A 12099-nucleotide genomic window follows, 5' to 3' on the forward strand; every position below is an offset into this window, starting at 1 on the left:
TTTGCAATTCTGTGCCACGTGCTTGTCATCCTAATAATAACAATAGTTATAGGAACCCAGGCACACAGGAGCCTTGACATTCTTATCTAAGCTGCTGCCTCGGTGCAAAATACTCTGTCACCTCACGGATAAACACGCAGAGCTGGATGGAGCCATGGGCTGGAAAGCCATTTTCACGGGTGCCTACCCAATGCTAAGTAATGAAGAGCTGTGAGCCAGAAAAGCACCTCGGACATTTTATAATATAGAAAGGTATACGGCATAGTTAGCTATAATGTGATGGTCTCTTTTGCCACTCAAAGTAGAGTAAAAGAGATTAATGTAAATTATGAACTTTCCCCACTTGTCTTGGTTGAAGAGCACCGTGACATTTGGAAAGTTCATTTTCACAACATATGATTGAATGAGATGACGTATGTAGAAAACATCCAGCCCTGAGCCAGACACAGAGCAGAGGTGCTTGTTTCTTCTGTTCCATAACGTACCTACAACAGTGCTTGGCCTGTAGGAGATACTCAAGTCATATTTGTTGAGTAAATGAGTAATACTAAGGGCTCAGTAAATATTAGCTAACAATGATTTAGATTTCCAACATGAAAGGAAAATGCTCTCCATGGAAGATGTGACAAAGCTGACAAAATTGGAACAAATTGCTGCTGAAAATATTGTGCATAAGGCAACTGTCGCTAAAAATTCAGATGCAATAAGAAAGACAGGGAAGGGGCCGGCTCCGTGGCCGAGTGGTTAAGTTCGCGCGCTCCGCTGCGGCGGCCCAGGGTTCGGATCCTGGGCGCGGACATGGCACTGCTCATCAGGCCACGTTGAGGCAGCGTCCCACATCCCACAACTAGAAGGACCTGCAACTAAGATATACAACTGTGTACAGGTGTGGGTTTGGGAAATAAAGCAGAAAAAAAAAAAGAAAGACAGTGAAACCTATGAAAGATAGTACAGAAGAGGCAGCTTCTGGAAACCCGAAAACGTGACAAGAGCTGGTCATACACTGTGTTGCTGGATAGTATTCTCACACTGGCATATGCAGCTTTCAGACTTGCCCTGTCCTCTTAGTGAATCCATTTATTCAATATGCATTTAACACACATTTAATAAGTGCCACATACATGACATAATACAACACAGCATAACATAAGCAGTGGCCACACAAAGAAAGGGTGTGATTAATGTTGTCTGGTTGGTGTGAGGGGTGGAACAGGCAGAAAGGGCTTCCCAGAACAAGCAGTGATATTTCAAACGGGCTTCAGAGTGAGAGTTTGCCAGGCGGATAACTAAACAGCAGGAAAAAAGACAGATGAAAGGGAAAAGAAAAAATATTACTCTTAAAATAAATTAATCACAATAATGTTAATAATAATAAGGACCTAGCATGCACCAGGCACTGTAGCAGGCACTTGAAATGCATTACATATTACATCATGTAATATTTCATTGACGTGTGTGTGTGCACATGTGTGTGCACACGCACACATCTTTGAACACGTGGTAATCAGGAGGAGGGCCTGGTAGAAAAGAGAGAGGAGGAAATCTGGGAGCCAAGTTGCCAGGCCCAATGCCCAGCCCTCTGCCTGAGCCTCTCCGCCCCCCTTCCCCTAGGACCAGATGCCCTCTGCCCCCTTCTCTTTCTTTCCCCAGAGCCTAGGTCTTGTTCAGAGCCTGAGTTCCCCTCCCTACTCATTCCATCTGGGGAGATTCAGGTCTGAAAGACAGAGGCTCAGTCCAGGAACAGCAGCAACGGGCGACAAAGTGTAGAAGACAAGGGCAGCCATTCTTGCTTTTCTCAATATCTTGTGAGAAACAGTATCAAGGCATCATCGGCCATCATTTGGCTCCCGTATTGCAAGCACTCCATCCACGAATATACACATTCTGTAGAAATACGATAAATATGCACAGAAAGGTTATCAAAGAGTCTGCAGACATCCTTTACTAGCCGGCACCACAAGCTGGGGAAGAAGACGTGTGTCAACACTGAATGAACTTCTCCAACTTTCTAGAATGGATCCCAGCAAGCCTGAGGCTGGGGCAAAGGATTCTACAGTCGGTGTTTAACCACAAAGGTGCAAAGGTTCTCTTCGTCTTCCTCCACATCATTCACTTGGTAATTAATCATGAACCGTGGTTAATTGTGGTCTTGCCACGCTTTAACTACAAACTAAATCTCATATTGTTACTCTTGCCGTCCCCTGAGAGGAAGAAGAATCTCGCTCGCCTGCTTGTACGTCCTCCCTCCACCCAGGATTCTGCAGGACACTTGGGTGGGGCTCAGTAAAAATATAACTTAAAAAAAACAAGACTTTCCCGACAGATTAGTTCATGGTACAGATATGATGTGTGGTGTGGCCGTAGGAAAGGATGCACGCTGCGAGCTTAGGGCAGCGGTTCTGACTTCAGGGCACCAGAATGCTCTGCAGGGCCTGTTACCACGCAGGCTGGGAGGGGTGGGGGAAGGACGTGACCCTCCGACACCCCCCGCCCCCCAGGGGACCCAGTGGATTCCGGGCGGGGCCCAATAATTTGCATATCTAAGTTTCAGGCGATGATGCATTCTTTGAAAATCGCTGGCTTGGGGTAATTAAATTTAGTTGGCATTCCAACCAGGAAAGGGGGAGGGAAGATGTTGGGTTTGCTTAGGATTCAGATGTCACGGAACCCAGAAACCCAACTTAGAGATGGCCGTTCTGCCTGTGCTTTATCGGCTGTGGGGGAAACACCGCAACCATGGTCCTGCCACGTCAGAACATTTAGCAGAAGAACTACAGGAGAGGCTTTTGGAAGTAACACTTCTTCAGGGAGAAAATACTGCGGGTTAATAAGACAGAAAGGAGGGGCGGGGCGGGGTGGGGGTGGCGCGCTGGTTCCTGGAGGAGAGGGTGACATCTGAATCCCAGAGCTGTTAGAGTTCGTGAGATAAGCCATCTTGATGACACAGCACTGGGTTAAGGTTTTTCCTGCCAGTTGGTCAGCCCGGCTGCCTCTTGAGCTCACGCTGGTGCCGAGTGGGACTAAATCCAATGGGATGGAGGGTGTCAAAGGTCCTGTTTTGTCGTTTAGCAGCAGTACTGCAGCCCGCGCCTCCCCGCCCCCACCCCAGGAAATCTTGCTTGGACCCCAGAGCGCTCAGGCTGGGTCACCCGAGAGGTTGAAAACCACTATCTAATTCTGAGCTCAGGAAAAAAACAGAAACAAACTCGTAATTCTGGAATCTGAGAGGCACCTCAAGAAAGATCCAGGAGAGACACCAGGAAAACCACCAGCTTCCGGGGTTTAAGGAGAGGTGCTGGAGGCAGCCAGACCTGTGTTTGAATTCAGCCCTGCAGTCTATTGGCTGTGAGTTTGAAAAACCTATGTGAATACTTCTCCTCAGTTTTCCGTACTCGTGATTCCTGGCCATTGAGATTGCTTTCGTTTTTCTCAATTGTGTGCAATACTGTGATCAATATCTGTATACACATCTTTGAATTAATTTATGATTATTTAGAAGAGATTCCTGGAAGCCACATCTTTTGGTCAAAGGTGTGAATTTGATGCAGATGGTAAATTGCCTTCCTGGATGTTTACAGACGTTGAGGCAAACAGGCGCGCTCATTTCCCAGCATCCTGGATATCACGGAATAGTTAATTTAAAAGTCTTGATTTGTTGATTTTATATGAAAACATGCATCCCCTTGTTGTGTTATGTGGCAATGCTGTAATTACTAATGAAGTTGGATACTTTTCACACATTTATTGGCCATTTGCTTTTCTTCTTCTGTGAATTGCCGGTTGATGGGTCGTACTCATTTTTCTATTAGTGTATTTGTATTCTCCTTACTGGTTTCTAAGAGCTCTTTATATTCAAAGAATAGTAAATTTTTATCTGCTACAAATTTGCCATTTTTGTTTGCCTTTTTATTCTTTTATGATGGCTTTTCAAGGTTAGAAGCTTTAAGGTTTATGTGGACTGAATAATTTCTATTGGTCTTTGAAATTATTTGTGGCATGCATTCCTAAAGATTTTGGGGGGAAATGCATTTATATGTACACAAAATTACTTTGGACCCCATCCATGGAGGGTTAGATGTGCAAGTATTAGAAAGATATACAAAGTATAGAAAAGCCAGAAATGAAGGAAGTCACTCAATACATTTGGTTATAGAACTAAATGTTTAATGTTTAGTTAGAGACATATATGTGAATCAATACAATTCTTAATTTTATGAGTAATTTCAAATTCTGAACAAGCTTTTACATACTTGTATCAAGTATTTTGGTGTTTAAATATTTAAATAAAACATTTATTAATAGATAGAAATGTACTTTCCCCAAGAACTAGCAGATGCACCATACCTCAACAAAATATTCCACACTTGAATTTATTCAAGCTGCAAGGTAAATATGAATGAAGGCTAAGAGATTTATGAATACTTTTTCCAAGATCAGGTAGGATGCCTACGTGTAGGAAAAAATATTAAATACAATTGTGATGGCACTGTGTCATTATCTTCTTCTCCTTACTCTCTTTCTTCTTCCCTCTGGCTAAAGCAACCAGAACTGAGTAAATAATGTGTTGATATGTTTTTTTAACATGACCTGAGTCCTTTGAATAGGATCCACATGAATTAGTCCATTTCCAGGCCTACAGGTAGTGTGCCATACAGCCAAACAGCTCCGATCAGTGGGCCCCTTTCATAAGTCCCTCCCAGGTTGACCATCAATATGAGGACAGGACGAAAAGGTGAGAAAGGAAAGAAAGCTTCAGGAAAGGTTAAAGGCTGGGTTGGGGGACCTCAGGCTTAAGAATTGGCTCAAACTTACTTTATTGCATTCTGCCCACGGCAAGTGATTCTGCCAACACAGATGACATCTAGCTAATAGTATTTTGTTATTTGAGTGCTTGATAATGGAGCAGTAGAAACTAATTTCATTTTTAATCTTGCTCTTTTTTATTTGTAGAGGTCTAAGGCTTATTGTCTCACAAGGACCCCATAAAGAAAGAGGGGACGTTTTCATCATCCCCAGGTTAAAGAGCCTGCCAGTTTAACCACGAAAAGAAGCAGATAACTTGAGGATGTGAAAGGCTGTCCGGTTTCCTTTCCAGCCCACAGAGGGCCGAGAAGAGGAAGGACTGAGACACAGAGAGTAAGCTCCTGACTCTCCGGATTGTTAAATTTGTAAATAGCCGAATACCAAAGGAAAAAAGGAAAGAAGAAAAAATCTGGAAAAACAGTAAAATACACTATTGCCATACTTTAAAAACAGTCTAGCTTTGCTCCAAGTTAGAGGCAGGCAGAAGCCTACGGAGGCAGACAGACCAGATGTCCTGATAATACCCAGAAGACTGTATTTCTAAATTATATACAGGGATTAACACACTAACACCATCAACCACGTAGATTGCCTCCCCCAACACGCGGCGGGGGTGAGGAGGGGGCGCCCAAGGAAGGACACTGATTGGCCCTGCTCAAGAAGCGCACCCACCAATCACTGAGCCTGGGAGATGGGCTGCTAGGATTGGCCAGAGGGGAGTTGGGGGCTGCGGGAAGATGTTCTGGGGAACCAAACCAAGATGGGTGGAAGAAAGACGCAGGCCGAGCTGTGGTGAGATTGCTTTTCCTAGTAAAGTTAAAAAAATTGAAGTGTAATAGACACAGAAAAGTATACAAATTTTAAGTCTAGAGTTTGATGAATGTTTACAAGGTGAAAAATCCATGTAACTATCACCAAGATCAAGAAAGCAAAGAGAACGTTTGAATATTTAAAAAGTTTCCTTAGGTCTTGACTGGCTTCATTTGAGACCCTTTCGGGGCAATTTTCTATATATGCTAACTCAATAAACGTTTCCTCAAAATGCTAAAATTATAATCACCAGTGCTTGTAATCAAAGGGTTAATCTCCTAAGTAAATACAGAAATCTTTTGGGTTTCTAGAATTTTCTCTCATTCTAAGAAATATTACATTAAAACAAGAAAGGAAGGAAGGAAAAGGATCTGACACAATTTGTCAGTCCCCTGTCTGCTTTCTGTTCTCGTGTTCTGGGGTTTTCTTCATCTCCTTAGTCTCTACAGTGCTAGAGAATAAGCCAATTGAGAATGATTTTTATATTTACAGTATTTTTATTTTTATGTTTTTACTCAGAAATAAAGTTATTACATCAAATAATGTCTATTCCAATATGTTTTGGTAAAAGGGAATGTCCACTTTTTTTCCAAATAATTATTTTCCAATGTAAAAGTAACATATGTTCATGTCAAAATTTTGAAAATAACAAAAGAAAATATAAAGAAAATAAAAATCATCCATAATCCCGCCACTCAGGAATAACCACTGCAAACATTTTGATTTTTCCAGGGTTTTGTTTTTTTTTTTTCTGTGAATATATACTTTTCTTCTTTTGCACAAAATTCATAACCTCTGTCGATTATATATACTGCTTTTTTCTCACTTACTTTTACCATTTTAGGGCTTTGAGTTTCTAATCAGAAAAACCCGAGACGAGGAATGTAGGGGACATTATGTTCACACTCGGCTCAGCAGCATGTCACCTTGGGCAGAAGAGAAAAGCCTGGACCTCAAGTATCTCTGTGGAATCAGAAGATGTTAAAAAAAAAGGGTACTCTGATGTTCTCGTGGCCAGCTCCTAGCTGCAGACCAGTAGAGCTCATTTGGTGGGCTGTAAATCTCAGTTAAAGAATAGAGAAAGAATTTAATGGATCTTTCAGAGAGACTGAAATTCTAGCCAGTTCCTCCACAAAGTCACGTATGGATCACTTGTTTGTTATCACCAGTGCACAGATGATCTATATACAGGCAGTTTCGGAATTAAAGTTTCCCTCTCATGGGAAATGAGCAAGATGGTTTAAGAAATCATTGAAGATGTGAGCGATTTAGACAGTAATCCAAGATTAATCTCCAGGAGGGAGCTCTCTTCCACAGTCCAGGAGTCTCTCTGCAATGAACAAACAGGAAGCCCAGTTTCAAAGGTAACTGAATCTGTTGAAAAGTGAAGTTAAATTTGAACATGAGAAATTCAGCTATGTGGACTTGTCATGGAGAAGAGAATGTGATAGTCATCAGAAGAACGTCTAACAAGGTTTTTACTGAATATGAAAAGTCACACTTTGTCGGGGTGAAAAATAAATGACAAGGATGCAGGCTGGCACTGCTCAAGAACATCCGTGGCCTTCGAAGACTCACAAATGCAGATTTAAAGTCTGATCCCGTGCTTGCTAGCTGGCAGGCTATGTACCTTTCCAGCCCAGAGTTTTTTAATCTGTGAAATGGACCTAAATATCTACCATGCGAGGTTTAGAGGATGCTTCCATGAGCTAATGTAATGAGGCCCTTAGCAGAGTACTAGCCAAACGAAACATTTCTAAATACATGGTCACTATTAATACTCAATAACAGCACATTCAGTGAACACGTTCAGTTTCTGGAAAAGTGAAATAGTTGTGATTCTAAAATAGAAATGAAGTGTTCACCCTACTTCTGAAATTTTCGGTTTTAGGATTTGGATTGGAAACGTGTGACAAAAACAGCAAGCTCAGTCAGAGGTATGATGTTTTGCTTTATTCCTGCGGGATTCTCCATTCCGGCAAAGGGGCATTTCCCAAGAAGGTTTGCATCTAACGGAAGGAAACGTGGGTGTGACCGTGATAGCCTCCAGAGCAAGAGATGAAAGCTTTGCAGCTGAAGTACCGTCTGTGGCAGCTTTCCCGCTCCAGCGGCTGAGCTGAGCAGGTGGGATCGGGACCCTGTGTCGGACAAAGCCGAGAATATGTACGGTCTGACCCTTGACAGAAAATGCCGACCACTGAGCTCGAGATCAGCTTAACTGGAAAGCAACGGAGATGCTATTTTAATAATTTTGACGTGGACAGAGTATTTCTAACCACACAATCACATCCAGCGCAGGTGTTAAAATGTTGAAGCAGACCCACGTGTTTATTAACATGACAAAGTTACTGTATTGTTAAATGAAAAAAATTTGGAAAATACAGTAAGGGATTAAAAAATAAGAAATCATCCTAAAAGTTAACATTTTAGTGTCTTTATTTTTTATAAAATATTAGAAGTACAGTTTTTTGTTTTTTGTTTTGAGGAAGATTAGCCCTGAGCTAACTGCTGCCAATCCTCCTCTTTTTGCTGAGGAAGACTGGCCCTGAGCTCACATCCGTGCCCATCTTCCTCTACTTTATATGTGAGATGCCTACCACAACATGGCTTGCCAAGCAGTGCCATGTCCACACCCGGGATCCGAACCAGCGAACCCCGGGCCGCCAAAGCAGAACATGTGCACTTAACTGCTGTACCACCGGGCCGGCCCCTTTTTTTCTTAATATTTAGACAAGATAATATAGTATATTATCAAGTGTTCTCTGAAAATATTATTAATGGGTATCCAATGTAATGAGAATCTGCCATAATTTATTTATTCCCACATTATTGGAAATACAGATTTTTATTTTTCTCGCTTATAAATAATATTTTGAAAAACATCCTTGTATCAAAATCATCTTTGCTGTGGGACAGTTTTCCAGGAGAGTATTTTGGGGGCAGAAACATTTTTTAATAACTCTTGAAACATCTTACGAAATTGCTTTCCAGGGAGCCTGTGCCAACAGGACCAAGAGTCTCAACACACCTCATATTCGCCAATTTAGAGTATGACAGTTTTTTAAAATACCATCCATTTCCTAGAACATTTTAATTTATACTTGAAACCTAGTTACATGGAATTATTTTTGTATGTCTCTTTGCTATGTAAATGGCATTTTGATGGCAAGTGCTCTTATCATAGTGCTATACTAAAGACAGTTGTCCAATAAGGAAATTATGGGCCAGAAATTTTACTGAAAGGTTAAAATGAATTCTTTTCAACAATAGGTTTTTGGGGCCAGCCCCGTGGCCAAGTGGTTAAGTTCACGCTCTCCACTTTGGTGGCCCAGGGTTTCCCCGGTTCGGATCCCAGGCGTGCACATGGCACTGCTCATTGGACCACACTGAGGTGGTGTCCCACATGCCACAACTAGAAGGACCCACAACTAGAATATACATCTATGTGCTGGGGGGCTTTGGGGAGAAAAAGCAGAAAAAAAAAGAGAAGATTGGCAACAGTTGTTAGCTCAGGTGCCAATCTTTAAAAAAAAGGGAGCGGTTTAAGGAAGAACAGAATTTATCTATGGCTCTTATTTCTGTAGATTGTTTTTCCAGAAAAGTGCTGGCCTTCTATTAATTCACAAGATGGTGTATTGTGATCTTACAGGATTTTAGTTTGAGTTGTCAAAGTGGCATAGAGCTTTTTTTTTTTTTTTTTTTTTGAGGAAAATTAGCCGTGAGCTAACTGCTGCCAATCTTCCTCTTTTCGCTGAGGAAGACTGGCCTTGAGCTGACATCTGTGCCCATCTTCTTCTACTTTATATGTGGGATGCCTACCACAGCATGGCATGCCAAGCGGTGCCATGTGGGCACCCAGGATCCACACTGGCAAATCCCAGGCCACTGAAGCAGAATGTGCAAACTTAACCGCTGCACCACCAGGCCAGCCCCTGGCATAGAATTTTAGGTATTCATGTTAAGCAGTTAGTATGTGGTGCAACAGGTAACTGCAGGGGCATAGGACTCTCAAGGAGAATGAGCTTCTGAAAGAAACAAACATAACTAAGCCTTTCTTACCAAACCTTGACTGCTAACAATCACCTTTTAATATAACCCTGGTCTCATCTCCAATCCTATTGATAATGCTCCTTTCTACATATCTGGGATCTTATCTTAGAATCACATAGTTCTTACGTTGGCTTTTCTATCTCCACTTCATACGGGCTGCTAATCCTAATTAAAACTGTTTCCTGCAGTTGAATCAATGGCTTTGGTTGTCTTTTTTAGCAAGCCCTAATCAGCTAGGGATAGGACAACTTACCATCCGCTCTTCTCTGTTCTCATTTGACGAAACAAAAGCCAGGAGAAAAGAGGCATGGGAAGCTCACCATGCACTGCAACCATGGAACTTTCCAGCATCCTCCCCAGCCGAAGGTCCTTTAGACTCTCTTCAGAGAACTTCCCAGTGAGTAGCACTATCCAGTGTCATTGGACCCAGTGACTGATTCATCTCCCTTAGCGCCGCCCAGCAATTTCTAATTTTACAAATAACTGGAAAAAGCATGCATCAGAAATAGCTTTTAGGAAGAAACTTTTTATTCATATTAGAGAGAGAACATTTTAAGACACGTTCAAACGTCTTTATAAACAAGGATTTAATGGGTTCCATGGTAATGGTTGTATGAAGGTCATGCCAACATGCTAAGGTGTATACTGAGTGAGTGTTAAATAATTTCACAGAAGGATGTCCATCTATTTAAGGAAACTTAGGGTTCAATACTAGTTTACAACAGCAAAAAAATGACTGAAGACTTTCTCGTGTATTGAAAATTAGCATTACTTGCTACTAACTCTTCATATACTGTATTGGAAAAATTGGTTGGGACGGACAGGTGATTTCATAGCAAGTTCCTAAATATAGCTTAGGCCTCTCTGACGTGTCCTGAGCAGGAACTACTGTGAGTCATTGAAAGAGTCTTGCACCTAACAGGAAAACTTTAATTGCACCCAGCTTTCCCTGGTAAGAAAGGGCAAGCACAGGAACTGCTGTTTACCTCCTGGCGAGAGCAATTGAAAAATCAGCTGGGGGTTGGGTGTGTGTGTTCCTTTTTTAAATGTTTGGGCATTCACCCAGTCTTGCGGCTGTGACATTCCAGGGCAGGGCACACCGGTAGTGGAAATAGCGAACGTCATTCAGACCACTAAATTCTCTACTCTGCAATGTGGAAACTGGCAGGCTCCCCCCAAGCGTAAGCCCTCCACGCTCTCCCTCTCCACCCCCACCCCGTGTCTAAAATATGTGTTTCAGAATGTAAATCCCTTTAGCTCTTTATTCCAGTAGGCACTCAAAGAAAAGCTTAAAAATCCTAACTGTCCTGATAACGAGGATTGTATGGTGTTTATAATTATCAGCTTACAAATTTATACAAATTACAAACATGTAAATAAAGAAACAAAGATCCTCTGTTCGAAGCCGGTGAGAATGAGGATGATATAGTCAGGGATTTGCGCTCGTTAGAGCAGCTTCATCATGAGAAATTACATCTAGGATCAAAAATAATTTGGCATTTTTCTACCACCAGTGTCCAAACAAGCAATTGGCAACTCTTTTAGACTTGGGGGAGACGGGCTAAGAAGTGTGGGGTCACAGACATCTCACCTCAAAGCAGGGGAAGTAAATGGGTCTCGTCTTGAAAGCCACCACCCACGGCTGAGGAGTGGCTGCCCGCGGCACCTGTGGGGAGGGACTCCAAGGCCCCATGGTGGGCAGTGAGGACACTGCTTCTAGCCATGAGCTCTGTCGGCCTCAGGTGTGGGAGTAGCGGGCTGGCACCGTGCGGACCTAAACTTGCATTCGCCGTTCCTGACTTAAACTAAGACATTAATTGTCACACTCAGATCTGAGTCCAAACTGTGTCACTTACCAGGTGTGATCCCTTGGATGAGTTCCTTAATCTCCTCATCTCAGTTTTCTCATTTGTAAAATCGAGATGATAAAAATGCTTCATCTGACAGGGCTGTTTTTTTATGGGTTAATGGATTGATGGTAGAAAATATTTAAAGCAGGGTCTGGCACATGATAAGCACTCTATAAACAAAAGCTACTATTACTGTTATTAATATTATCATCTGTGGATGTTTTTAAATTAAGTTGGTGGTTAAAACCTTTTTTTAAAGCACAGGGCCCTGAAAACATAACAAATAAGATGAAAGCGAAGCTGGTGCAGAGGTTGGGCTGAAGGCCCGGGCCGACCTCCTCCTCACCAGCTGACCCCACACCCAGAGAGGCAGCTTCAAAGAACCCCTGGGACCCCAGAGAACAGTTTGAAAATCCCTGCAGAAGGGGATTAGGAACGAAAACAATGCTTGCCTTTTGAGGTTTGCTCTGCATTTCTTAGCCAGTTAGGCTTAAGTAAGAAAGGTCATAGTTAGGGCAAAATGGCCAAATTTAAGGCAGAGAGGAATACACTGGGAAAGAAACTGTTTCCGGAAGTAAGGGGTTCA

General features: G+C 42.3%; 1 long non-coding RNA gene across 1 annotated transcript; it reads left to right on the forward strand.

The window, feature by feature from the left end:
- Positions 1-3046: 3046 nt before the first annotated feature.
- Positions 3047-8030, forward strand: LOC139085007 (uncharacterized). Its single transcript, XR_011542958.1, has 3 exons — positions 3047-3345; positions 4951-5136; positions 6458-8030. It is a non-coding gene; the product is annotated as an uncharacterized lncRNA (long non-coding RNA).
- Positions 8031-12099: the final 4069 nt, after the last annotated feature.

This window comes from Equus przewalskii, chromosome 8 (genome assembly GCF_037783145.1).
Source record: "Equus przewalskii isolate Varuska chromosome 8, EquPr2, whole genome shotgun sequence".
In the NCBI taxonomy this organism is placed as follows: domain Eukaryota; kingdom Metazoa; phylum Chordata; class Mammalia; order Perissodactyla; family Equidae; genus Equus; species Equus przewalskii.